Source organism: Pleurodeles waltl, chromosome 5, assembly GCF_031143425.1.
Source record: "Pleurodeles waltl isolate 20211129_DDA chromosome 5, aPleWal1.hap1.20221129, whole genome shotgun sequence".
NCBI lineage: Eukaryota > Metazoa > Chordata > Amphibia > Caudata > Salamandridae > Pleurodeles > Pleurodeles waltl.
This window is the reverse complement of record NC_090444.1, coordinates 143,995,497-144,021,141: the sequence shown is the minus strand read 5'-3', so window position 1 is coordinate 144,021,141 and position 25,645 is coordinate 143,995,497. Positions and strand designations below refer to the sequence as shown.

The window sequence follows — 25,645 nt, the reverse complement described above, 5'->3', positions numbered from 1 at the left end:
GGGCTCTAGTCATCCTAATAGCTCCGGATTGGCCAAGGAGGGTATGGTACTCCGACCTTCTCCAACTCTCAATGTGCCCTCCGCTCCGTCTCCCTTTCAGGGCAGACCTCCTCTCGCAGTCGCAGGGGCAGGTTCTACACCCCAACCTCCAGAGTCTGCACCTACATGCCTGGAGATTGAACGGGGCAACCTGAGTTCCTTCTCTCTCCCGCCTGAGGTAGTGGATGTTATATTAGCGGCCAGGCGACACTCCACTAAATCTATCTACGCTAATAGATGGTCTAAATTTGTTGCGTGGTGTGGAGAGAGGCAGATTGATCCTTTGCATGCTCATCTATCGGACGTTTTGACTTTTGCTCTGTCTCTAGCGCAGAAAGGTTGTGCAGTGGCTACCATTAAGGGTTATTTGTCGGCCTTGTCAGCCTTCATATGTCTTCCAGACCAACCATCTTTATTTAAATCCCCTATTGTTATCAGATTCTTGAAAGGTCTTCTAAATAAATATCCTCCAAAGCCATTCGTTATGCCGCAATGGGATTTGTCCTTGGTCCTGACTTTCCTTATGGGGTCCCCTTTTGAACCTATGCATTCTTGCCCCTTAAGGTATTTGGTTTTAAAAACAGTCTTCCTGATAGCTATTACATCAGCAAGGAGAGTGAGTGAGTTGCAGGCCTTATCAGTAAAGCCCCCTTATACAACTTTTTATGGGGATAAGGTGGTGTTGAGGACCAAGGCTGCTTTCCTCCCGAAGGTTGTTTCACCCTTCCATTTTGCTCAGGCAATTACTTTGTCCACGTTCTATCCTCCGCCTCATCCTTCCAAAGAGGAAGAAAGACTGCACCGTCTGGACCCAAAGAGAGCGTTGAGCTTCTTTATTGATAGAACAAAGGATTTCAGGCTGGAGGATCAGCTGTTTATTGGATACGTGGGCAAGAGGAGAGGAAAGGCAGTCCACAAGAGAACACTATCCAGGTGGGTTGTTCTTTGCATTAAAATCTGTTACTCTTTGGCAAAGAAGGATCCTCCTGAGGGCATTAGAGCTCATTCCACCAGAGCTAAGTCGGCCACTTCGGCCTTGGCCAGAGGTGTTCCTGTGGTCGACATCTGCAAGGCCGCAACTTGGTCGTCCCTTCACACTTTTGCAAAACATTACTGTTTGGATTCTGAGGTTAGAAGGGACGGCCATTTTGCACGGTCAGTGCTGCAGGATTTCTTGGTTTGACCATTTAGGCACCCACCGCCGGGCGTGGTACTGCTTTGGGACTCTATTCATTAGGTGAGGAATCCACAGGTAGTTGTATCCATCAGAAGAACGAGTTACTTACCTTCGGTAACAACTTTTCTGGTGGATACATTAGCTACCTGTGGATTCCTCACGGTCCCACCCGCCTCCCCGTTGCCTTTCTGGTCTTGCCAAGTAATCCTTGAGTACGCTCCTCTTGGTCTTTGAGGGTGCAATGGACGTTGTATATATTATATGTATATATGTATATATCTTTGTGTATATACTTGATGTGTAGATATATATTTTAAAAAGAGAGAGTTATATATATATATATATAAAAGATTTACAGTTATTCATGCAATGTTGTGTATTTTTACAATGTAATGGGATGTTGCCTTGCTCTTTCATTGCATTGCCTGGTTGTTCTCATGCACGCAAAAAATGATTGGTACTGACGTCCGCACGTCGTCGAGGCCCTCTTATTGCCTGTATGACGTCAGACGGCGTCGCGTGGGCTAGAGTGACGTCCTCATCGACGTGCAGAGACTAGTAAGAAGATTTCCGTCGAATGCTGGCGCCATGGGAGTATTCATTAGGTGAGGAATCCACAGGTAGCTAATGTATCCACCAGAAAAGTCGTTACCGAAGGTAAGTAACTCGTTCGTCACGTTTTGCATATTTGTCATCAAAGGCCTCCATAGCTGAACGATGTGTAAGATTTGGTTTCAGTATGAATGGACATTTTTGGATGGACCTAAAATATCCAAATGTTGATTAGCAGATGAGTGTCAGGAGGTGTCTTTCCTGGGGCATACAGCAATGTCCCTTAATGGATTAATTGTCTTAGGGTTTTATGAGTGCAAATCTTTACACATAGCTACAAAAAATAGGTAATTTCTGGTTTTCTGAAGGACTCTGAGCTGTGAGATTGTCAACTCTTACTTTTTTAACACCTGTGACCATAAATAAGCCATGCGCCACAAGGACAATTGCTCTCTGTATTTCAGAAGTTCTGAAATGTAGAGTTAAACAACAAATAATAAATTTAATGTTTGGATCCACCCTATCTGTGTCTGCTATAGCAGTGTTTCCCTGTTTTTGTGGGAGTCATTGTAGCCAAACATTTCTAAAGGATAATTCTAACTGCAAATTCTTCCCCTTAGAATACTCCGTGGGTGCTAGCCTGGATCTGGAAAACCTTTTCATAGCAGTGCCACCTAGAGGGGGTGTTGGGTGTGGTTCTGCACTGACTCCACGCTTCCCTGGAAGTGACAGAGTAGAAACACATAGAAGTGCAACTTATATGTGCTGATGATGTTATTTCCTCACTTTCCGACACGGATCCGGAGCTCCGCTACCAACTTTGTTAGTTTTTCTTTGACTTCTGAAACAGTTTCACCAGTGTGCTAGGGAACTATGGGCCATATGTACGAACACATTTTCCCATAGACACAGAATGGGTAAAACCCTTTGCTACATCTGGCCCTTTGTTCCCCCCCCCCCCAAATACAACCAGTTTCAAGCCATGCTGGTCCCACTCCAAGTATCAGTTGCGGACTCTGTCCCAGTCCCGAGGCTGTTCCTGTGACCACTGAACTCCACGCTGGACGTCCTCCTGTAAGGAAAAGTCTAAGCACAAACATAAGAAAGTGAAGTGGGCTTGACCCCATCCTGCCACTCTGACTACAAAGGGGAAGGCTCAAGAGCATCACACTGTCAGCCGCACGCCCTTTAGGTCTCTGGCCATAAACGGATTCCTCAGCTGTTCCCAATGTGAACTGAATTTCCCAGGCAGTCATCTACCCTGCAGCAGAACAAGGCCTTCAAGGAGGCCCTGCTGCAAATTTTCTGTGCATTTTCGGCTACCTCTGGCTTGCCTTCCAGCCCCATGGAACCGCAGGGCCTCCATTCGGGGAACCACTGGTGGGGTCCAACCTCCGTGCCATCTGATTCTTACTGACGCTTGTACAGAATTCTACTTGGTCCTGAGAACCATGCTATTCCCTGCTGCCTGAGGATAATGCAATGCCAGTGTCTGGACCCCCAAACCAACTTCGGCTCAAGCTCAACAAGTGCCGGGAAATGAATTAAGAAAAGCTTAACTGGTCATTATGCAGCATGAGTTTAACCTAGTGCCTCTGCCAAGTACCACCTACCAGTAGAGGCCTAATTACCTCTTTGCTTTGGACCCTGATCCTATACCAGAGCAGAGGACACTTCAATCTGTTGATAATGAAATCAGTGAAGGTGATGGGTCACTATACTGATGATCCCTTCTACATTGATTTACAAAATGCCTGTTGGCTTGCCACCATGCCTGAGACAGAATTTGACTTTCCTCTTAGGACACCCCTAGAATAGAATGCATTATTTGCATTTGTGGACATGAGGACAGCTGACTCACTAGCATTTTATCAACCGTAAATTGAGACAAAAAACAAATGTTCTAACCAAACTTTTGCAGCATAGGACATCAACTTTCTGAGCCGTTTAAAAAAAAAAAAATTTTAAACCATGTCTTCACTGATATTTTGTTGATTGTGTGATCAAAGCCTTATTCTTGCTTGGCTGTGAATAGGGAGTTTGCCAGATGTCTCAGACTGGAGCCTGGTGCACCATATTTTCTCACCAAGCACCCCACTAATGAGTGTCTTATTATACAAGACTTGACTGGTAATGGTGAAACCTGGTTCATTTGCTACCACTCCCCCAGGTATGGAATCCAGGAGGATGCATACATATAAAACCATCAGTTTTTGGCAAGGACATGTTTTGTTAGGCCAATTTGGGATTGTGCTCTGTAAGTGCTGTTTGTTTTCTGGGCCACCGCACACATCCACGTTTGGACATATCCAGCAGAATCTTGCAGAGGGTCCGGGAAGATCTTAATAGCCTCTTTGGCCTATTTGCAAATGTTTTCCAGAATTGAAGGTAAGACATTTGATCCACTAGATATTACTAAATTTTTACTGTTTGCTTTTCCCTTTTTTTTTTTTTTTTTTTTTACACAATGAATTATGCCATGCCACTTAGTTACTTGTACCTTTTATATTAACTTTCTGGTATTGTATGATTGAAATAAGTATGGTTTTATATGAACTAGTGAAACTGGTCAATAAAACAATGTTCTGATCAGTTCATATTTCTAGTTGTGTATATTAACTGTTTTTTTAACCAAAAACTATCTTCAGCAAAATCAACTTGGGTAGGATTGGATGTTTTCTATTTTTTTATAATTTTGTGAAGACATTGCTTTTTATGGTTTTCTTATTTTAGTTTTGTCATTATACAGTAATTTCTAACATAGGACCTAAGCGTTAAGTTTTGAGATCAGCCACAGTAATGTAGACACACACTGTAATTCCCGTTGCAGCCATTCAATTTATTCAGTTAACTCTGCGAAAAAATGTGAACGGAGCACACACAAAGAAGTATCCCTCTAATATGGAAAATTCCAATAGTCATACACATTCAAGTGTGTGATAAGTTGTCCCTAAAGTGGTATCAATACCGAGATTGCTATTTGAAAAGTGAAGAGCTTAAAACAAAAAAACTTTTAATACATAAATCATAAATTTTAGATATAACACAAATATGTTTACATAAGAAATTGTTAATAAAGAATTAACATTCATCAAAACATTACACAGATATAGAATCTATTAGTAAGTGGTTTGATCCCCTACTATAGTCATTTCAAAGTCCAAAGCAAAAGTGGTTGTAGGGGTGGAAAATATCCACTTTGAAGATAAGAAAGCGAAAAGGAATTGTCTTCATCCAGGTAGATAGAATGATTGTCCAGATTCATCCAAACTCAGCCGACACGTGTTTCGTCCCACATGGGACTTTATCAAGGCTAGCTCCTTTTAGCATAAGTTGTTTAAGGGCGAAATGGCAATCCAATGTACTTCAAAAAATCACGAGGAATCTGTAGTAAGAAACTCCAATTTAGGTTCTATAAATCCAAAATTAGCCTGACATCCAAATATAGGGTGCCTTGAAAAGTATTAAGGCGTCTTGAAATCGGTCCTTCCGTAACGGCTTCGAACAGTTACTTCTATAACAATGCTACAAGATGAAGATGTGGGGATGCAGATTTTCTCTGCCTGATGCCTACAGGGCTGAAGGGTATCTTCAGTTGCATACTAGCGCACAAACCTTAAAAACGCATTTTGGGGATGCATGGGCCAACTGTCCTCTCCGCCTTCCTATTTGCAACTATAGCTTATTTGTCCCTATGGATTAATGCCAACGCCAAGAGAGGAGAGGGAGAAGGATACATGGCTTCATCTATTTTTATTCTTGGAATTTTGGATCAAAATAGCTTTTGACCTGTATTATGGAATTTCTGGCTAAAATTCGAAAGTGGACCAAGAGGCAAAACTGACCAATTTTTTAAAGCATCGCTAAAACTACTAACCTTACGTTTTGCTTTCACATTATCTGCTCAATACCGAAGTATAACAGTCATTATCAAAACCAATATCTCTGACCTTGACAATTGTGTGATGTTTTATTTTTTTTATTATTTTTTGAAAATTTAAGCAAAAGGCACTTCAAGTTCAAAATTAAAGTAAAAAGTAAACCCCGCCCATGTCTAATGATGTCTTTCAAATGGTTGAAAAAATGAGTAAAACATGTCCCACTGCAACAATAAAATAAAAACAGAAGTCAAAGTAGAGATTGGCCCATCAGCCCTGGCAGAGAAGTGGGCTTCTCATTAAAAGGGTGTGTGTGCATGTGCACATTTAAAATGCTGTTACAGTGAAGAGAGTGTGAATGACCCGAGACATGAATCCTGGACGCATCAACAACCACTGCTGCGCCATTTAGACTACCAGGACCACACCACAGTTTCTGCAGCTCCATCTCTGACCTCATCGCCCCGATCACAATCTCCCCCGGCGCTACATCTTCCTAGGGGACCTCAACTTCCACCTCAACAACCCCAATGACGCCAACACAAGTGACCTTCTGGAAAGCATGAGTAACATCGGCCTCAAGCAACTTGTCACCGACTCTACCCACTCTGGAGAACACACGCTAAACCACATTTTACCTCCAGAGATGGAGTCAAGTATAACTACGTCACACAGCTCACCTGGCCCGAACACTACAGCGTCCACTTTACCATCGCAGAACTCACCAACTCCTGCACCATGCCCCCCTAGCTCCACGTACAGAGACTGGAAAAATAAATCAGAAGCCCAATGGAACAACGCTGTCAGTTCCTACCTGCCAGACTCAACACCCGACCTAGAACAAGCAGTAAAAAACTTCTCCCAGTGGCTCACAGAATAAGCCGACACAATTGCCACCGCCAAGACAGCCAATTTTAAAGGACTTACCAAGAGCCAGCTAGTTCACCGATGAGCTGAAATCTACCAAGTGCAACTGCTGGCAACTAGAAAAGAAGTGGCACATCAGCAAAAAGATGGAAGACCATACCAGCTTCAAAGAATGCACTCAACCAGTACCACTGCCTCCTGAAAGAAACAAGGAAGAACGCCTTACGAGACCGCATTGAAGCCAGCACAATCCACAGCAAGGAACTGTTTACCATTGTGAAGGAGTTCTCCAATCCCGCTTCTGTTGAGAACAACATTACACCCTCCCAAGAACTGTGCTCCACCCTGGCAGAATTATAACATGACAAGACTTCAGCCATCTAAAAACTTCCACCCCCCTACCCACCCCTGCCGACAGTATCAACCTGCTGACACCCACGAACACCAGCCCCAAACACCTGCACTTCCACTGGGAGCTTCTCACCATGCAAACCACAATCTCCATCATGGACTCCATGCACTCTGGAACACCCACTGACCCTTGCCCCCACCACACCTTTAACCTCGGAAGCTAGACAATTGGCATCGAGCTCAGGAATGTCCTGAACACCACCATCACCTGGTTCTCCTTCCCTGGAACCTGGAAACACGCAGAAGTGAGGCTCCTCCTGAAAAACCTTCCACCGACCCAGCAGAACCGAAGTTCTACTTGCCCACCTCCCTGCTCCCCTATCCAGCAAAGGTTCTCGAGAAAACAATCAACCAGCAACACTAAAAACACCTAGAACACTACAACTTCCTGAACCCCTTCCAGTCCAGATTTCGAGCCGACCACAATACTGAGACAGCCCTGATCGCAGCCACTGATGGACCTGGCAACCGTTTTTGACATAGTCTCCTATTGCATCCTGATCAACATTCACCACCACTTCAGGATCCAGGGGATGCCTTCAAATGAATCGCCTCATACCTCACCAGAAAAACACACAAAATCCATCCCCACCATTCACCTCAGAACCCAAGGAAATCATCTGTGGCGCCCCCCAGGAGCGTTCCTCAGCCCCACACTCTTCAACACCTACGTGACCCCCTGGCGTACATCGTCAGATTTCACGGACTCAACATCATCTCCTACGCCGATGCCACCCAGCTTATCCTCTCACTGTCCAAAAAACCCTCCACAACCAGAGCCAAATTCCACGAAGGCATGATGAACGGCGCAGACTGGATGAAGGACAACTGTCTCAAACTTAACACTGACAATGGAAGTCCTCGTGTTTAGGAACATCACTTCACCATGGAACAACGTATGGTGGCCTGTGGAACTCTGCCCACCACGCCCACAACCTCTGCATCATCCTGGACAGCAAGCTATCTATTAAGAAACAGGTTAACGCAGTCTCATCTGCCTGGTTCCACACCCTTTGTATATTCCGCAAGATCTTCAATTGGCTCCCAGTTAACACCAGAAGGACTGTCACGCAGTCCCTCGTCACTAGCAAGCTGGACTATGGGAACACACACTACGTATGAATCACTGCACTCCTTCTGAAGAGACTACAGACAATACAAAACTCCGGCAAGACTCGTCCTCGACCGCCCCCGAAGGACCTAAGAAATTACACTTGCTCCTGATCCAGAAAAGATGCTGGCACACGCTTACAAACCCTGCACAATGAAATACAAGCATACATCAACAAATGCCTGACCTTTCACCAACTGAGCGGACACCTTCAATTTGCTTCCCTCTTCCTCGCAGACACCCTCCCCCCTTCATAACCCCGCCACCCCCAGATCTGCAGAACGAATAGCGAAGGATGCTGTTTTTCACACCTGGCAGCCAAGACATTGAACAACCTTCCCCTGTACCTCAGGGCTGCCCCGTCGCGCCAGCAATTCAGGAAAGAACTCAAGACCTGGATGTTCGAATGACATACCACCAGGCATGAGACTACAACTCCAGTGTCTCAAGACCCTCACATGTGATTTGCCGCACTTTATAAATATTTGATTGATTGAATGACAATGCAACAAGTCAGTGATTGGATGAAGAGGTCTGACTGGAAACCTTTAATTGAGAGAAACGGAGAGTCAATCCTGGGAGAATAAATGTGGCCTAATAAACATACATTCACACATGTATTACTACAGTGCAAGGGGTCAATGATGGTTTACTATCACAATACCACAAAATTGATCTGAGAAAAAACTGTTTATGCCTTATAGTTTGCATGTTACAATTACTTTATGCAAGGAACCAACTCTCCTAATGGTCACAAGGACTCTTCAAAGTGTTTTTGCCTTTTTTGTTCAAGGTTAACCCTTTGCATCCTAGTTTAGGTTAGATAGTTTTTTGAAAACCATTAGTCATGAAGAGAATATTACAATCTGCATCTATATACTAGATATGTATATAAATAGATACAGCTATATAAATATGTACATATTTTCATTACACATTTTATAAACATGAGACAAGAAGACTAAAGTTGTCTTTAGGAATGTAAGTCAGAATTTCATATACAAAAATATTTTCTGACCTAATACCGTGCCCAAACCCTCATTTAAAAATATTGTCCTTTTTGATGCAGCGTTTTCATGGACTCCAATAGGACAATACTCCTGTAAACAAAATTTAGGGCACACTATTTGTATTGGACAATATTCCGACATTATTCTGGTACCATACCACCTGTAGGTCAGACCCGAAAGTAATAATTGTCATGCAGTGTTCAGTTGGGGAATGTTCCTGTTGGTTACAACTACAAGGCTAATATGATACTCCTTAGCCTAGCTACTAGAGCATACTGCAGCTACGGATGGCGTTCAGACCTGACCTGGAAATAAATGTCCATCTCAATATATTCCTTTCAAATATCTGAAATATTGTGAACTGGGGCGACTCTGGCTAGCAGTATTTAATAGAGTACTTGAAATGCCATTACCTGATTCGGGCAGAAAAACATATGCTAGGTGTTCCACTAGCAACAACTAATCGAGATCTTGCTGCAGCCAGGAACTTAATTCTCTTGTTTTTTTTCTGGTGATAAAATATTTGAGCTTATAGATTTGTTCATGACTGCCAGTTTATCTTTCCATTTATTATTTTCCTTAGAAGTAGTTTGGTAGCAGGGCTGTACTAAAGAGAGGCCAAAAATAGAATCCCTTCAAGGCCTTTGTTCTCCTTAAACTTTTTATTGGGCTTCAGAGTGTTGGCTGGCATATCCTTTAGAAACATTTGACCTATTTTTTAGCTGAATTGTGCAGTATTTCCTTTTCCTGATATTTTTCACTATACCCTTTTCCCTCTTCCTTTCACGTCGAAACTCCATTGCTTCACTGTATGTTTTAGTTGGTTCATGTTTTTTTTGCCTTAATACTTTAACAGAAGATTCTGTGTTGTTACTGTAACTCGTATTATAATGAAATGCTTCTTTGATTGGTATATTTTGTTTTTTTCTGTGATGTTAGAAGTATCCTATGCTTGTTGTTTCATGTTTGACTTGGCTTTTCATGATTTTAGCTTTTTGTAGTTGTTTCTTTCTGATTTGCACCTGAACATTTTGTTTATTGTTTTTCTGGTCAACTCTTTTGCAGCGTTGTGTATTGTATTGAATTTGTCCTTTCATCTTCTCCCCTAGCTTAAATTCCCAGATTAAAGTCATGACCATAGACTAGCGAAATGTTATTGTATTGATGGGAAGTTGCCTTAAAGCTGGGAACCTTATACTGCATTTCCTTTTATATCGAATACCCTCCAGGGTCTCTGTTTACTGAACAGAATTGCGCTTGGTGGCATAAAGAGACCTCAAGCCTTTCTCGGCTTCTCTCAATCTCTGCTGCTCAGTAAAGTCCTGCGGCGGTTGGTGAACTTCAAAGGGGAGCTATAAATACTGGGACCAGAGAGCGGGTGATGCTGAGCTTCTTACAGAGTCTTCCTGGGATCACTCCCCACTGAGAATTTCTTCCAAATGGTGCACTTTACAGCACAGTCGTCCAAAGAAATTGGCTAAAAAGTGGTTCTGCAGAGAGCTCTGAATGGGTAGTCACGAAATATTGAGGTGCACCATGTTCCTCCAACAGAGCTCATCTCTTGGAAGTAGTATTTATGCGGGCGCCCTCCAGAAAACGTTGAAACAATTGTGTCAAACTGTATTTGTTATTTCATAATTGGCCAAGGGACTTGGCTAAAATCAGTGTGACATAATCTGGGTTTCCCATTTGGCAGTCTGCTGTCTTTTTTTAAAAGCAAAGAGCATCACCTTTCTCTTCCTAACTCCCCTTCCCTTTCATGTTCCGATCCTGGCCCTTTAAGTGGGTTGTTGGCCTTGTAAAGTTGCTGCAGATCTGCTTGGAAAGGAAAGGATGTAAAATAAAAAATCGCACACCTCACACTCGGTATCCTTGTGCCTCAGAGATGTCACTAGGATTACACTCTCGCTGAGGGCCTGGGTCTTACAGGCCCATTCCCCAGGTACAGCTGTACTTTGTGATAATTAGGCCATAAAAAAACCTTCAGTCCAGATCATGGAATTGCTCTGCACCACTCATAAAATAACTGCTACAGCGGCGTCTGGGACAAAGAATTGATGCCACAATTATCAATAATAAATCTCAGCTCAGTAAAAAATAAATAAACATGTGCTTGAAATATTTTATAAATGCACACATTTTCACCCAGAATATCAGCTTGTCTTTATCTGAAAGGACTCTGTAGAGGTCTCACAAAGGATGTATTTGACCTGATCCTCATTATACAGGTTTTACCCCCCTCCGGGTGGGATTGTGTGTGGTGGGGGGTGTGGAGGAGAAGGGGGGTAGAGAGAGAGTGGAACAGTCTCAATGGAGGCAGCGCCGTATGCTCATGTGCTGCTACATCACTAGCGACTTGTAATACGTTATTACAAGTGACTTAAAATGTTCTTGTTTATTAAATGCACAATGTGATGCTAGCACATGCCTTCAGTAAGAAAATAATCCACACCATTTAATTGATTAGTCTCGCGTTTACGAATTAGAGTGCTAGCTCCGCTTCACCCACTTCATGAGTTGACCTATTTTGTACGACTGAAAGCAAATCATTTGTAATAAATAATGGAAGGAATAATTTTAACACTGTTTAATTGTTTTAATAATGGTGATTTGTGTCACACTGTATGTATAATTTTGTAATTCTTAGGCAACGGCTTTCATTGGCCACTACTTGCTCATATGTTGACTTGGTCCGCGATTGTGACCAGAGTAATGAATCGTGTGTACATACTCAGAGAGTGCTGCAGTGATCTTTACAAAATCTGTCCTCCGATAAATGCAGACACTCTTTGTAAATCTGCTTGGTGGTAAATCTACCACTTTAGTTTCTCATGTCGTGAGGTATAGCCCTACCTCGCCTTTGGTTTTGCACCATGTCAAAGAGGAAGATCTTCGTGGAGTCATTCTGAAGTCATCTGATGACTTCAGCTGTGCTATTCCTGTAATGATCAGGTGAAGTCATCCAAAACCATCCTGAAGTATGTGTATAGGGCGAAATATTTAAATGAGATGACTCTAGAGTCATCAGTAAAACTACCCCAGGATGATGATCTGATGACTTCAATTAAAAGTGTGTGATGATTTCCTACTACTCTAGGAATACTCAGTGACAACTTCAGGATGAGATTGGATTACTAATGGATGATTCCAGGACACCTTTAGGATGAGTAATGATTACTCAAGGATGATTTCATGATAACTTAACAATGAGTGCAAATTAGTTCTGGATGATTTCAAGACAACTTTAAAACGAGTATGGATTACTATAGGATGATTTCCTGACAACTTCAAGACAAGCTTGAATTACATAGGAAGATTTTGTACAATAAGTGTAAATTATTCCAGGAGATGTTGGGGATTATTCCTGAAAGAACAAATCTCAGCGTGGGTAATTAACTTGTTGAAGTTTGTGGTTTACAAGAAAACACTCTGCAAATGTCACTTCCCATTCATGGTTCCTCAAGCAAAAGGTATGAACCCCCTTTTGCTTGTAAGTAAATACTAGGGAGGTTACTGGGTCTATACCAAAAAGGGAAATGTGGTGGGATGCAATGCATCAGACCATGGCATAAAATGCAGCTGCAATAAAATGAGGTTCAAGCAAAACAGACAAATATTCTGCATTTAAAAGACACCTGACAGCTTGCATCTTCATACTATGCTCCTTGGGTATATCCTTCATTCGAGGTGCAAGGTATTGACTAGAGGTTTTTGTTTTCAAATATGGTGACATTCTCTGGCAAAAGACAGAAACAACTGATTAAAATGAAAAAGATCATCAATGATGTGTGAACATTATATTTATTTAGGTAAAAAGCTACTTTGGCCCCAAAGCAACGCACGATAATCCTGAAAATAATACCATTAACAATTATATAAAGAATCATTGAAGGAAAAAAATGCAATGCGCAGTTCCACAATCTGACATTTCATTACGCCTCTTTTAGAATTGCAGATTCTTGAGGCATGCTTCTTCCTCATGTTCTCTTCTCCAAGAAGAACCAGCTGTAAGCCATGCACAAAGAATTCTCATATCTGAAAAATAACAAACGCATACATTAGTAGCTTGCTCTCTACACTTTATTTTACATTTTTATATAAGCAGTCCACTTTCAAAAAGAGCAAAGAAACCCGATACATTGGACTGTGTGTAAGCTTGTGATAATATGGTTATAGTACAAGCTACAGCAGTGCTCCTTTTTATGTTTCAAACAGTTTTTCTTCATAATCAAACAGAAAATGAGGGGTTTCAAGTGCTGCCAAATATGGACCCATAGTTTCAATTTTAAAATGTAAAGGTCCAGGGAGGAAGGAAGACGTGGGCTAAATTACAGATGATGAAAAGATGTGACATAAAGCAACTCATTTGGTTCCCAGAGTTACAAGCATTATGGGACACTGGAGGCTTTATTACCTAAAGCACCCCAGAGACACAAAGGACACCTACAGCCACTTCTCATGCCCATGTGGGCATTTTAGTATGACAAGAAGGGCAGAAGACAGTTGTGCAGCTCCTTCTGTAATGTTGGCCCTGCCAGTGCTATCTTATGGTGTCATTCCCTCATTTAAATTATATTACGTTATAACCTCATGCAGTGAAGAAAATAAATTATCTCTGTTCCCAAAGTGCATTACTGATGTCAGTGCAGAGGCAAAGAGGCCGTCAGGAGGCATACTTGACTGTGCCTCCCTCTAAAAAGGGCTTCCCAATAGATACCCCAGACATCCCCCTGCAAGGGGGTTAAGCCATTCACTGCACCTGAATGGAGGGGGAGCTCTGTTCCCTGCTTTCACTGTGAAAAAAACAAAGCAGCTGTTTCAAACAGCTGCACTGACCTTTTCTAAACTGCTGTACTGGATGCTGTGCATTATATGTAATAGGGTGTACTGTACCCGTTAGCACCCGGCACACCTAATTAAAGGCATCTAATGCTGCCCTAAAGAAGCTTTGGCCATTTATGTATGTTATTGAGTTTCACCAACAATATACATGTTTGGTCTAAAATAGTATCACCTGAAACATTTGCATTTTTAGCAATTAAACATCAATCCAGTGTACATCAGAAGAAGCTATTCTAATACAAAACCTTAATTACCTCTTTTCATAAATGCAGGCTCTTTTGATTAAGGGGAGATTGAGCCTGAGAAAACCTTCATCTTGTTGGGCAACCTTAACATCTTCAAACACGCACTTGTGTTACTTTACATATACTGTAAAAATAAAGGTGGTGGTTTGTGATTAATGATTGGCCAAAGGATGGTGGTTGTACTAGTGGATGATGTTGGTTGTGTTGGAGTATTATGGTAGGTGTGTTGTAAAAATAGGGGTTGTGTCGCCATAGGATGGTGGGGGTTTTCAGCATATGGTAGTGTGGGGACATGTGGTAGGTTTGCTGGCCTACTGTTGATGTAAGGATGTATGAGGGTGAGTGTGTGGCCATATGAAGTTGCTTGTGTTGACATAGACTGCTGTCTGTGTGGTAGTTTAATGGTGGATAGGTTGTCATATGATGTTGGTTGTATATACCTATAATGGAGGATGCGTTGGAGAAAGACGGAGAATGTGTGAACATATGATAGTGGGTGAATGTGACGGAGGAGGGTGATTTTGAAGTATGATGGCTGTGTGCAAATACAAAAGTGCCAGTGTTGAGTGTATGCTAGTGGTTGATGGATTACATAATCAGCGCAAATGCAGAAATGTGGAGAATGTTGATGGCTGCAGAACTTTGTAAAGAGAAGGAAAATAGGCAGAACAGGTGGGCCAATATCAGAAACATGCACATACCCGTGCTTTAGTACACAAAACATACTTGCAGTCAGGGCAAAGATCCACTTATGTAACTAATTTAGCTAGAATCATTGATACAAATACAGTGACATTGGTCAAAAATAAGCAGAGCCTCAAAAGTTACAGAAGGTGTGAAAATGAACATTTCAGGCAGGTTCAAGTCCAATGAATGTGCAACAGGCACGATGGGGCTCAGACACATGGCCTGCTTCTGGAACTTGCATCAAATGGCAGGGAGAATGGGGGCGAGGCACATATTCACCTTCCTGAAACCTGTGCTGATCCAGATCTTCCAGAGAAGGGTAAATGAGCTTTTCAGATCAAAATTCAAGGCTCCCACAAGGAGAAAATGGTTGTGAGTGTGGGGGGAGGGGGGGGGGGGGGGGGGGGAGGGTGTCTGGCTCCTCAGCACAAAACCAGCCATTTCAAGTATAAAACGGTTGTGGAAAACAACAGCTGGATGCACCCTAGCACAAGCATAAGCAGAAGGCCAGTTTCCAAGAATGCTCAGAAAATTTAAAGGTATTACAATTAAAATCGTAACCAAAAGCCACATGTATGACGGTGTTTATTAAAAGGAGGTGCTACTGAGAGCTGAAGACAGTTGGAGCGCATTGTGACTGCTTTTATTTTGCTCTTTAGCCCTTACATGTCAAGTAAAGTCTATGCTGCCCAAAATATCAGCAGAACCATAGAACTCTTCTTATCTTATCTTAAAAGTTGCAGCCCGAAACAAGCTTTCTGTGGCATTTTAGCATGTCCTCGATCCCCTTGCCAAATACAAGGGGAATTATTGTTTTGTCTAGCTGAAGCATCACTCTCGGGGGAGCTAACATCGACCTCTGCATCGAGTCCACTTTCTTGAGAAAAAAAATATAAAATGGGTCCGCCGAAGCTGCTTTTGCCTATGTTAAAAAATGCAATTAACTTACTCCATCTGGTGCTGAAAGCGAGCTAAGCTTAACAAATGGATACCTTTTTAAATAACAAAACACATTCATTGCTATAAAACACGTGTTTTGGGTGCGTTTCTGCCTTATTTTGGCTGTAACCCTTGAAATTCGTAACACAAACCAATCATAATACCATACCCCTGCCCCGCAATCATTACCTGATACCTCCCGGTGTAATAAACAAAATCTCAGATTATTTCATTTGTAAAGACTCTCCTCAGCAGTCAGGAAAACCGGGTCGTAGACCCACAAAGATGAGTAATCACCATCCTCTCTCGCTCTCAAAGGTCTCATTCTCAGGGGCTCTTACTTGCCCTCGGCATCACAACGTTAGCTAAACATGGCTTTACAACTGACGTACTTCCGGCCCCACCGGAAGTGTATGAGTAAAAAAAAAATCTGCTCCAACGTGCCTTCTTCACATAGCATTATGGGACATGTAGTTTTAATTGTAGGAGGGTGTGTAACCAATATAAATCCATCAAAAACGGTCAGGTAACGGTCAGATGAAAATGACACAATTAGTCACTTGCTAAATGTTTTGCTTTGTTCTTATAGCAAACAGAGACGACTGTCAGTGTCTGAATGTTGCCAAAAGGGCTTCCTGCCACTGCAACAGCTCTCTCAGCGCTGCATCTGTAATTTTATTTAGCACGTTTGCCTGATAACATTATATAAATATAAAGTAAATAAAAATAACGTAAGCTTTTAGGAAAAACAAACTGGGATATGTGTATTTTGTTTGGTGACCTGATCAGAACTACCACATTTCCGCATTTAGCCAAATTGTACACCCTATGAAAATATTTTTTGTTTCAAAGGTTTTATAAAGAGCGAACTTTTATATAGAGCTTTACATGATCACCAGTTATATTACATAAGGTGGCGTTTATTTTATTTTCCAGCACAGAGGATTTGGCGATTTGCTCATACTCACCAGGTTTTGAGACGACGAGACTCGAACCGGGTTCCCCATTTTTAAAACCCGCAGTTCTGGACGTTGTGCCACATCTCTCACCTTTATTTTGGTCTGACTCATTTAGTGGACAACCTTGTTACTACATATACAAAAACACGACTGGTCTTGTCTGCAGTGCACATGACAAATTAATATCGCTTGATATACCGATATCAGTATTCTCATGGTATTGTAGCTTCAGCTCAAGTTAAAACGTACCTTTAACAGTTGTCAATGCAAGGCTGTTTAATGCACTAAAGTGAAACCTAAGCAATCATGAAATAATGATTTTTTTAATCGGAAAGACTCTTACTTGCGTTTTTACTTAACGTTTGCAGTTTTATATTTCAGAAACTCAACCCAAACGTACCTGCACCCTTTACATTAAACAAAGACACCTTCATTTTTTATAGGCAAGGGTGTGTTAATTAATTTGGTCAGAATCACGGGTTGTTAAACAGACGCCGTGACCTGAACTGGATTCCCGAGCTCCAAAATCAGCAACTTTGGTTGTACGCCACATCCTTTCGTGTCCTGTAGTCATCTGACAGCTTAGATGATGCTTTGGCTTTTAGAGACAAGCTAGCCTACTGGCTCAGCTGGCGTTCAGCAATCCGTTTCCTGGCTTTCATATTTTTTTTAATTAAATGAGTGCAAAGTATTCCATATTTACATTTCCCATCCAGCCACCTGAGTGCATTACAATTATCTGGAAGAGACTGAAACCATACCTGTAATGTGTGCAATTCATTTATAGTATGTCCACTAATTAATTCTTCCCTTTGTGCCTTCACTGTAAGTCTCCCAGCGCGTGTTTTCCAAATCCCTTTGCCTACTCTTGTTTCTTTATCAAAGGACATAAAATGTTGTCATCGTTCTTATGGTCGATGCCTTTTGGAAATCATTCCAGCGGTCCCAGTCTTAGCCTAGCAATTCTTCCAAGACTCCCTTGAAAGTGTCTCCAGCATCCCTCGGTGAATGTTAAAAAAGCAAAGCACCGATTCCTTTAACAGTCCCAGAAATAACACCCAGGTCTGCACAAAGGAAAGCATTGCACATTCAGATTCATCCAATCTCTGAATAAGTTGATTTTACCCCGTTCGAATGTTTTTAACTACCGAATAGATACTTATTTTGTCTGATGCTGATAAAGAATACCAACTTACGAAAATCTAGGTTTGCTTGCCTACCCCAAATGTTGGTGTCTGTATATGAGTAAATAAACTGCAAATAACCTCAACATGGCAGAGGCACGTTCTCTAGTACTTACCTGTCGTGAGCACTTTGGGTTTGGTGGAATGTGCGCCCTCGTTCAGAGAAATTTAGAAGAGAGCCTCTGCCACTCTGAAACCTTTTAGTGACCTAGTGATGGTATATCCTAAAACCGAATACTACAAAGATTGAAATCATATGCTCCAGATATTTGTTATAAGAATCCCTATCTAAACTACATACATGGGGAAATAACTACCTTACCCCTGGTCCAGGCCTTAGGACTCCTAAGAAAATTACTAAAAGACACACTGGCCCTGAGACCTGGGGGCTTGAACGAGCATGTGAAAACTGGATTAGGTTACCAGAAGAATCTCTGTCTGCCTCACCACTACTGGGTGTGGCATAGCAAAAATAAAGTAATGGTATTATTTTAGGCATTAAGATTAGATATGTAATTGGAGTGTAAGGGTTTGTTAGGGATACATAAAAGATTATTGAAAACAAACATCACAAACGTTTATACCATTATGGTAATTTATTGATAGTTGAATGTTACATATTTTTAAGATTAGTGTAAAGGTACTAATAAATTAATCTTAATAATATAATAATAAAATATATACGCATATATATTTTGTTACTCACTCTCTCCCTCTATATGTACATATATATATACATGTATAAACACACACTCCCTCCTGCTAGGTAGCAGGTGCAAATACATATGTAAAATAATTTAAAATAAATTGACATAAATAATTAAAGGCATTTATATATAGTTCTATTTTACTGCACACATATAGGAATAATTTAAAAAGGACTCCTATTTAAGCATACAAAGTAAATGCACCCTGATGTAAAAACACTGATATAAATACACTCCTGATATACTTTCCATAACTCACAATGTACTGTGCACAAAGTTATTAGTGATATTCTTATTTCTATTTAGTAGCAACGTTGTATGAGCAGATACTAATCCTCAAATCATCAGAAACAATCTTATTTGCTGGAGTAATCAGAAAGTCATTTTGAAATCATCCTAAAGTCCTCAAGAACAATCCAACCTTGTGAAGTAATCAGGTGGTCATTTTCAAGTCATCCTCAGATCATCGGGCCACATTTCTAAAGTTTGCTGATGACTTCAGGAGGCTGATGACATTGGATGACATGAAAATGACTTCTACAGTAGTTGGATGATCATCCAATGATTCTGAGATGGCTTCTAAAGTTAATCCTGTTTGACCTGGGCTAGGCTGCAGTTTTTTTTTTAAACAAATGTCCTCCCTTCAACGGGGAAAGTAAAATGGCGTCCCCCTCCTGCAGACTCTGGTGAGGGACTACCGACACTCACATTTCTCGCAGAACTAAGTGGGGCCTCCTAAAGGGGCTGCAGAGGCCTACTTCAAGTCGGTGTGAAGGGCCTTCACTCCATCCAGACACCAGCACGTGTTTCTTTTACGCGCATACACGGTTAGTGCCCTAATAATGAGGCACTGAAGTATTGGAACAGTTTGCAAGTTTCCCTTCAGAATGACCTGAAAAAGTTTATACTTTTTTCAAGTTAGTGCAGACCAGCAAACATTCATCAGTCCTCCACCCTATACGAAAGAGACAGAGACGCCTTTCCTGGTTTACTATTAAAGCACAATGTGCCATTGCTCTTGAAAATATTCTCATAGCGATCTTGTCATCCCCATTGTCTTTTACCCAACTTATTTGGAAAAGTTCTATTGTAAAATCAAGTTTTTGCTGTAGTAATATTTTGAAAAAAATTCTTGGAGGGTGAGTCTCCTGCACCTCCCTGGAGAGCAATCGTGGCCTTGCTGAGAGTTGGTTTACATCGTTTTCTGGCATACCTGTATTTCTGTAGATCTCTAGGATAGTTTTTCAGCTGGTTTTTTTAAATGGCGTCTTAGCGCATGTAGCAGGCTCTCTTAAAGAACAAAACAAAAAAAAACGTTTATTGGAGCATCTGGGGCATACAAAATTTGATGACGTGATCTATAATATGCAGCAGTAGAAGCAGTAGTGGATGTGTTATTTTTTGGCAGGCTCACCTGGCACCAATAATAGAACCAGTTAAATTTGGAGCAGTTCTTCTGATGGCGTTTTATATTACAGGCCAATTGGATGGAGGAAGAGGCAGGCTTAAACAATGCAGAAAGAGGAATGTTATAGCAGCTAATAAAATCTGTTTAAGAGAGGTTCTCCAAGATGAATAACATCTTTTCAAAAGCGAGTTCATCTAAAGTTGAAGGGCTGAGGCTTGCAGCTACCTGCATACTTGTGCAGTGTGGAGTCCTAGGCTTCAGCGGTGTGGAGCAGTCTGCGATGAAGAGTGCCGGTCAGGCTGAGCAAAGATCAGCCTGACAATGTTCAGATCAGGCAGCCAGGAGTGAGACATGCACGATTTGCGCAGACTCCTGGCTGCCTGAGCTGAACTTTGCTGGGCTGAAGAGGTCACAGATCCTATGGGCGTGACCTGAGCTCAGCAAAGGTGCCTCGAGGCCCTTCCCCTCGGTGACAAGGGGAAGCGTCACCCATTGACTTCGACCTGGACACTTCAGGTTTAAGCCCTGAAGCGCCTAGGGCGAGTGTCAATCAGTGACAACTCGTCACAGAGTGGGGTGGGGTCAGAAGTCTCAATGACCCCATCCCACTCTGTGACGAAGTTGGGACTGCTGCCTTCCTGCGCTGAGGAAAGGTAGCAGTCCCAACCCTCCTGGGACCTCTGAGCTTGAAGGTAAGTGTGTATGTATTTTTTTAATGAATTTTTGGTGCGTGCGTGCATGTTTGAATGTTGATGAGTGTTCTGAATGGATGTGCTTGTGTGAATGAATGAGTGTGTGTGCTTCCTGCCCGCCCCCCTCCCTCCTAAAATTACCATCCGCCACTGCTTGCTTGCGAGACTGTGTGCTTGGAGCCTGCCTGTCGCTTACGATTTGTTGGCTTACGTGCCACTCTTCTCTCCAGCCTTGTGCAGGCCTGGCATATTTTCCGTTCCTCTGTGTGGAGGAGGGACCAAGCACTGATAGATTAAACTTAATCAGTGCCCACCGCTGCTCCCCAACTGATTGAAGTACTAGTTTGTTCTTTTTAACTTTTAGTGCCCTGCAAACAGAAGGCTTGTAACTGGCAAAAATGTGCCTAGCAGGACAAACAAAAGTGCAAAGATTAATTTTTTTATAGGTAACTTTCTTTTATGTTGCCAAGTCGTCTTTTTTCACTTTGCACTTGTGTCTTCTTTTGTTTTTGCTCGCAGGCGCTCTTAAAAGATGGCGAATATCTTGTTCTAAATGTTGCAAAGCAATATTGTTACCTTATTATGTGTAATTTCTGAAATGATGCTTAAACACTAAGGGCGTCGTCATGTTTTTGGTGGGATGCCCCGCCGCCAACCGTGCCGGCGGTCAATGAAAGACCTGCCAAATAATGACGCATGGAGACTCGCTGCCATTGATGGCGGTGAGGGCCACCATGCGCCATGCTGGTGGTTGGTGGTGGGCGCTGCTCCACCCTCACCGCCACGTCAGACCGTACACCGCCATGCCTATAATGAAGCAGTTATAGGCGTGGCGGTGTATGGAGAGGCGGCGATGGCGGAGCAGCATCCAGGGAGCCCGTTGCCTGAGTGCATGGGGGTGTGCATGAGTGTATGTGGTGGGGGGGGGAGGGAAATGTGTGTCTGTGTGCATGTAAGTGAATGAGTGCATGTGGGGGGTTGGGGTTTGGGGGGACGTCTTTGGAGGGGTGGGGATTGGGAGGATGGTGAGGGTCGGGGTGGGGGGACCTACATGGGGTTTTGGGGATGGAGGGTTGGGGGGTCGGTTTTCAGGGTTCGGGGGTGGGGGATGGAGGCTGTTCTAGGGACTTGGGGGGGGTGGCTAGGTGTAGTGAAAGGGGGAGGGGCCTGGCCTGTCACATACAGGTGACAGGAATTATTATTCCTGTCACCCGTATGCTTTCCACCAGGGATTACCTGGCAGGGTAACTCACCAGGGAATCCCTGGTGGAAATGAGATCATAATCCCACCGCCTGCCCGGCCTCCACCGTCGGGTAGAATGTGCCCACAGTCGTCCCAGTGGTTGAATCCGGCCTAGCAGTGGGTGGTAAAGCAGCCAGTTCACTACTGTGTTCAGAATATGGCGGTCTGGACCGCCATGTTGTTGGCGGTAATGACCGCCGGCGTGGCGGTCCAGACTGCCATGTTCATAATGACCACCTTAATTGTGCAGCATACACCAATCCACCCGACTCAATACATCTACACCAATCCACCCCACTCAAATCCAAACCTGCCACCCTAATCCAATCCACTGCTACCCACCCACCTCCAACTCTCCCAACCCACACCAATCTAATCTTCCCCACTCCATTTCACCTCACTCATTACAAAACAATCTGCACCACTCCAACTCAAAACAATCTGCCCCAGTCCAATCTGTGCCACTCTAATCCAAAACAATTTGCCCCACTCAATTCAAAACAATCTGCTCCACTCCTGTCTGCCCTATTTTAATCCAAAACAATCTGCCCCACCCCACTCCACTCCAATCCAAAACAGTCCGTGCCACTCCAATCCACCCTACTCCTATCTGCTCCAATCCAAAACAATTTGCCCCACTCCAGTTCAAACCAATCTGCCCCACGCCATTCCAACCCACTTCAATCTGCCCCACTCCAATCCAAAGCAGTCTGCTCCCTCCAATACCTCTCCACTCCAATCCAGAACAATCTGTCCCATTCCATTCCGCTGCACTCCAAACTGCCCCACTCAAATCCAAAACAATCTGCCCCACTCCAATCTGCCCTACTCCAGTCCAAAACAATCTGCCCCACTCCAGTCCACCCCACTCTAATCCAAAACAACCTTCCCCACTCCAGTCTGACTCCATGCAACCAATCCACTCCTCTCCAATCTTCCTCACTCCAGTCCGGCCCACTCCAATCCAAAACAATCTGCCCCACTCCAGTCTGACTCAATCCAACCACTCCAGTCTGCCCACTCCAGTCTTCCCCACTTCAATCCAAAAAAATCTGCTGACTCCAGTCCAAAACAACCTGCCCCACTCCAATTCATTTCAACCTGCCCCACTCCAATCCAAGACAATCTGCCCCACTACAGTCCACATCACCCCAATACAATCCACCCCAACCCACTCCAGTCCAACCCAATCCACCCACTCCAGTTCGATCCACCTCACTCCAATCATGTCCACCTCTACCCAGTCCACCCCAATCCAATCCAATCCACCCACCCCACCTCAATCCATCCCACTCCAATCCAATCCACTTTAATCCACTCCAGTCCAACCCAGTCAACATTAATCCGCCCTTCTCCAGTCCAATCCACCCTACTCCAAACCACATTAATCTACCCCACTCCAATCCAGTCCAATCCACCACAATCCACTCCAGTCTTCCCCACCCCAATAATCCACGCCTATCCAATCCTGCCCACCCCTACCCAATCCACCCCACTCCAATTCACCCCAATACAATCTAACTCACTCCGACCCACTCCAGTCCAATCCACCACAATCCTCTCCAATCACCTCCACCCCAATAATCCACCCCTATTCAATCCCCCATACTAATCCCCTCCGCTCCAATCCATCCCATCCCACCCCGCCTAATCCACCGCACACAAATCTAATCCACCCCAATTAAATCCAATCCAACCCCATTCAATCCAATCCACCCCACTCAGGCCCACCGAACTCCAATCAAATTCACCCGATTCACTCCTCCTCTCCCCCAATTAAGCCCAGCCCCTACAACACACCCTAGCCCAATCAAAACCTCCCCACCCCACTCCACTCCAGTCACCCATCCCAATCCAATTCATCCAGCCTACCCCAATCCAATCCACTCCGCTGTACTCCAGTCCACCCTATGCTAGTCCAATCCACCCCAGTTCAGTCCATCCCACTCCAATCCACCCTGTTCAGTCCATCCCACTCCAATCCACCCTGATTGAACAACTCCCAAACCAAATCTGACCCACCCCTCTCCAGTCCATCCCACTGCAGCCCACCACACCCCAATCCTACCCACCCTACCCCATTTTAATCCACCCCACTCCAATCCACCTCACTCATTCCAATCCACCACACTCTATCCCAATCCAGTCCACCCCACCCCAATTCAGCGCACCCCACTCCATCCAGCCCACCCCACTCCAATCTTATCCACTCTACCACACTCCAATCCTATCCACCCTACCTCACTCAATTTTATGCAGCCCAGTCCAGTCCAATCCTATCCACCACATTCCAATCCAATTTACCCCACTCCAATCCTATTCACCCCAACCAATCCCAATTCCAATCCTATCAACCCAACTCCAATCCTATTCACTGCCGCCCACCACACCACACCCCTGTCCAACCCACCCTATCCCATTTTAATCCACCCCACTCAAATCCAATACTATCCACCCCAAAAAACCTCAAGCCTACCCACCCCACTCCAATCCAATCCACCCCACCCCAATCCACCCTACACCAGCCATATCACTCCAATTCAAACCACCCACTCAATCCAATCTAATCCACCCCAGTTCAAACCACCTCACCCCATTTCAGTCCACCCCACTCCAATCCACAGCACTCTATCACAATCCAGTACACCCCACTCTATCCCAATCCAACCCACCCCACTCTATCCCAATCCAACCCACCCCACTCTATCCCAATCCAACCCACCCCACTCTATCCCAATCCAACCCACCCCACTCTATCCCAATTCAACCTACCCCACTCTACTGCAATCTAATCTACCCCACTACCTCAATCCACTCCAACCCACTCTACCCCATTCCACTCCACTCTACAACAGTTTCTGCCACTGATCCACTGAACTCTACTCCTCTCTACGACACTCTTCTCCCCCTACTCCACTCTGACACTACAAGTCAACTCTACGATACTCTACTCCCCCACTCCACTCAGGCATTCACGCCACTAACTTTTAGCCATGCCAAACAGCAGCTACACTGGTATACAACATAACAAAACACATTACCAAAGCCAAAAGCTCATGTATAAGCGAGACCTGTTGGTTTTGCCAATGCCTGTTCATTTCATGCCACCATGAAAGGTGTTTTAGTGAGCTATGAGCTAACGGGTCAAAGCTTAAAAGATATCTGAAATGCTGTTGTTTTGGTATCCACAGCATAGTCTCAAACCATGCATTTATTTTTTAGGCCTGATGCAGCACAAACCATGACCTTTAGAAGTGGGTCTGTGAGCTTTTTACAGGAAAAAGGGAAATATATTGTGCAATAAAAAAATGGAAAGACCGGAAACACAAGTTTATAGAGGTAGGAGAAGAGCATTGGCAGCCCTTGTGGGCTTCTCTTTTCCCACCGGGTGTTTCAGCGCTCAAATATTCTGAGGTTGGGCATCTTCCTCAGGCCCGTAAGTCTCAGTATTTCCCATCAAATATAGTAAAAAAGTAATTTGTTAATAGGGCATGTTATGCCATTCTGATCAATAATGCCACTTGTTAGGTAGAGCGTAAGTGTTCGAGCTTGTGTATACTATTAGTATACTTCTTATGGTTTAAAGCATTTTCATTTGTTGGTTGCAGTGTCCTTTAAAAATTATTGCTTGCTAGTGGGCAGTTTTGCCTTTTTCCTCCCTCCTTTTTCTGTTTCAGAGCAGTGACCAACTACT

The 25,645-nt window shown here is 43.5% G+C and overlaps 1 protein-coding gene and 1 long non-coding RNA gene across 5 annotated transcripts in view; one reads left to right on the top strand and one right to left on the bottom strand.

Annotated features, from left to right (window-relative positions):
* The window catches only part of LCLAT1 (lysocardiolipin acyltransferase 1), a 591,785-nt gene that overhangs the window by 132,600 nt on the left and 433,540 nt on the right, over nucleotides 1–25,645 (top strand). The gene's annotated exons all lie outside the window — the stretch shown is intronic.
* LOC138297227 (uncharacterized) overlaps nucleotides 12,828–25,645 on the bottom strand; it is a 57,824-nt gene continuing 45,006 nt past the window's right edge. Inside the window, exon 2 of the long non-coding RNA XR_011203947.1 lies at nucleotides 12,828–13,080. This is a non-coding gene — a long non-coding RNA (uncharacterized lncRNA). The remainder of the gene's footprint in view (nucleotides 13,081–25,645) is intronic.